Source organism: Populus euphratica, unplaced genomic scaffold (genome assembly GCF_000495115.2).
Source record: "Populus euphratica unplaced genomic scaffold, PopEup_1.0 scaffold606.1, whole genome shotgun sequence".
Taxonomy (NCBI): domain Eukaryota; kingdom Viridiplantae; phylum Streptophyta; class Magnoliopsida; order Malpighiales; family Salicaceae; genus Populus; species Populus euphratica.
Window position 1 is genome coordinate 41,929 of NW_011500483.1, and position 4,299 is coordinate 46,227.

Consider the following 4,299-nt stretch of genomic DNA (forward strand, 5'->3'; position numbering starts at 1 on the left):
TTTTATCTGGAATAGAAAATCATAGAAATTTATTCAATGAGTAAGAAGAAAAATTAATGGGATGCTAAAGGCTAAGAAGTCCAATGAAAAGATACGAGACTAATAAGAAACAATGCAAAGGGAATATTTACATATCTAAATTTGAAAAAAGAAATAAATAAAAAAGTTATATTTATAATTATAAAATGAAATATTATATTTTTTTTAAATTTTATTTTTTTAACTGGGCTACAGCCCACCTTAGTCTTCTACGCTCCTCCGCCCCTGCACACACCCATGCTCCACAGCAAATGATAAATTTTTTAAAATTAAGAGTATAGGTTATTTGGATATATTTTTTATATAATAAATTTATAAATATAAATTAAAAAATTAATCATGTCTCTAATATTCTTGTGGGATAATACACTATGTTTCCAAATATCTGTTAACTGTGTTATTGCTTAATTATTTTATTCAGTTTTCACCACTAATTTAAGGCCCCGTGCGTAACCTAGAGGGGCTCTCAACTTGCGAGTGGAAAAATAATAATTAATACAAGAAACGAAGAAAATATTGATATTATTGTGGGTTTCATTATCGTTGATGACATTACTAGAGCTAGAAAGTGGAAATGAATACGATAGCAACATACGTTGATTGACTCTGGTGGGAAGAAAATAAGAACACGAGATTTAAACATGAGGCTAGAAGAAGACCAGAATTCATGTGGAAAGAGTCTTAATTCCGTATATCAATTTGGTAATATAGATAGATTTCACCGAATAGGGTTTTTTCTTGGTGGAAGATGACCCTTTAATTCTCAATAAAATAGATAAATAAAATGCCACTTCAAATCATTTATTATTACCAACAAAATTGTCAAAAATCCCTTTAAATTAATGAGAATTTCACCTCCAGATTTCAAGGCATGGCATACAAAGTATATATCGAGCGATCTTTTTGGTTTTCTATTTTTTTTATTTCTAATTTTATTTAATCTTGCATGCAGTATGATTTATGGATATAATTTATGGTTAAAAGTTTGTGTAAAAATATGGTTACGGTTATTTTTTTAAATATTTTTTATATTAAAATAATATTTTTTTTATTTTTAAAATTAACGTATTAAAATGATCTAAAATATATAAAATAAAATTAATTCTTAATTAAAAAATTAAATTTTTTAAAAACATGATTTCTACTGTTCCCAAACATTTATTTAGAAAACTCTTAATTTTAATTTTATTTATTAAACAATACTGTACATTGAATTGCGAGAAGGATTGACTTCAGGGTTTGGAGTAAAGAAAGAGTTAAAACTTATTTTAGCGTGGTTGATTGGACCTTGCTGGAGAGCTCTGAACTGTGGGAAATGGAAATATGACTGGATCAAGTGGTTTGAAAAAATGAGCAGCCTGAAAATAATTGCTGTTTCTTTCTCCCTTTAATTTCAGGAGGGTCATACATAGAAGTGAAGTTCATATTTATGTTCTTTATCTTTGGTTGTGCCCTTTTGACTTACTTTCGTGCTTTTATTGTCAATATGCAACATATATATATATATATATATATATATATATATAAAGGGAAATGATGATACCTTTGTGCACACCCTTCATATATTTTTTTTCTTATAGGAATATATTTAAGAACATTTCTTAATGCAAGCGGAAGCTAATAAAATAGTTAAATTAAAGAAATATAAAAACTAATAAGTGAAAATGGTCGCAATATAAATCTTAAATTCATAATTATATTCTATGAAAATTAAATATATTATAATTGTTTCCTTAAGATATTTACTATATCTTTAAATAGATAAGAAAATCTCATCTCTAATAGGTATGAAATAATTGGAATTCTAAAAGCATTAAAAAAAAACATAAATTTGATTTCAAATATAAAATCCAAAAAATATTAGAAAAAATAACAAAATTATTTCAAATAATAACAAAATTAGAAATAAATTATAAAACTCAATTCTCAATTAACATAATATTAAATGATGAAATTAAAAAAAAAATTAAAAAAACAAATTGAATCAACTTGGGATAACATGCTAAACCCGTATTTCGAGTCATATAATTAAGATAACTTTATAGAAAGCAAATCGAAACAAATTATAAAACTCAATTCTTAATCAACTTAATATTAAAGGGTAAAATTTAAAAAAAATAAAAAAAACAAAAAAAATATCTAAGTGAACCTACAAAACTAATAACCTAAATAATGAGATTAATATAATCTCATAAAAGTAAACTGAAAAAAATTATGAAACCTAAAACCAAATTAACTAAAGAATAAAATTTGTAAAAACATTCAACTAAAAAAATAAATTAATTTGTTAAATCTATATTATGAGTCATATGAAACTGAAATAGATAAATTTAATATTAAAAACTAAAATTAAAAAAATACTAAACCTTTTTTTTTAAAAAAAACTTCTATTCAAATGATTGTGAGAATAGAAATAGTAAATTTCTCTTCTTAATTAGTTTATGTTAATCTCAAGTTAAAATGACTTTGATAGCAACAGTAGCTAATTAATAATAAGAGATCTAGATGTTTCATCCATCAATTTGGTAAGAGAGCTTTTACCGACCACAATTATATTGATTAGTAATTTTATATTTCCCTTTAATTTATGATGGCGCAAATTCATCTGTGCATGTAATCAATTAAAACATCTACAGTTTGTTTTTATATTTTAAAAAAGTTTTTAAAAAAATTTATTTATTTATTTATTTTAAATTAATATATTTTTAATATTTTCAAATTATGTTAATAAACTGATATTAAAAATATTTTTTTAAAAATAAAAAATTATTAATATATATTTTAACATAAAAGCTTATTTAAAAATAATTATAATTACATTGTCAAATAAATTGAAACGTTGTTAATAAATTATTCTACAGTATTAGAATTCTTAATTATTTTTTTAAATAATAAATTATAATTTTTGTGAATATACTATAAAAATAATGATGTATTTATACTTTATTTCATATAATAAAATTGATTTTTTTTAATTAATTAATTGCTATTGACAATCTGGACGATCGAAAGGAATACTGTTGTTCTGTATTTGTTATCTAAAAAACACGTGCGAAATTAATTAACAGTACCATACTTTTAATGGTTTGGAGTAAGGTTGTTAAAATCATGATTCAATTAGTAAAATCATATGATTTTACGATTTAATATAGGTTAAACGTGCTAAATCGTTCATAAAACTTGAAAATAAGTAAAATCAAGTTAAAATCAGATAAAATCGTTAAAATTGGGTGAAATCGAGCAAAAACGCGATTTTACACCTGATTTTACGTATCTGTATACACAGTCACACCGTGTGACTCACTAAGGGCAAAGAGTGAATCGAGGGTTCCAACACGAAGACTAGGGATATTAAACTGCGAAACGGAAAGGAAATAATAGAAAATTAAGGTTAAAGTAAACAGATCAGATGAAGAAGAAAGAGAAAGAAAGAAACCCTGTAGAGAGGTGCATCAAAAGAGTGCTTTGAGATTTGTTCTTGCAAACGGTTCCACACAGAAGAAGCTGAGTTTTCAACCGGAAGAGAAACTACCCAGTATCTACTCGTCATTTCCTTTTTGTTTTTTACTCAGATGTTTTCGATTTTGATTAGAGAGAGAAAGAAGGGCTTTGTTCGTAGGAAGAGAGAGATCAGACTTGCATCGATTTTCTTCTTCTTCTTCTATTTCAATTTCGGTGGAGCCTTCCTGGCGGTGTAAGGATGATTGCTGACCAGTAAAATCAGGCCATGTTTTACTTGATAAAATAATACATAAAAGATAAAATAATTTCTACTATCATAAGCATTGTTGGCAATTGTTTAATTAAAAAAGCATTGTTGGATCTCTCTCTACCAGGCAATTGTTTAATCATAAGCATTGTGAGGATGATTGCCATTTCGAACTTTGCCCGGTTTAATTAAAAAAGGATTATTGGGTAAACCGGCGTATATTATTTTTAATTAAAATAATGTTATTTTAGTTTTTTTTTTTTACTTGGTGGGTTTTATTGGGTCAAATGAATTAGAAATTAATATACCAAATCATCTGAATTTAACCTTGTTTTTTTTTATTAATCTGTCAAATCTGTTGGATCACACTAAGCTATGTGTTGGATAAAAAAAATATTATTGTAAAAAAATGTCAAAGTTGCAAGGATGTTTTTGCTTTTATTATTAAATATAACTTAATGAGTAAATTTTCAACCCTCTTGATCTTGATATTTTTTTTAGCTTGTATTTTAAATTAAATTATATAAAATTTATTATAACATGATTTAGTT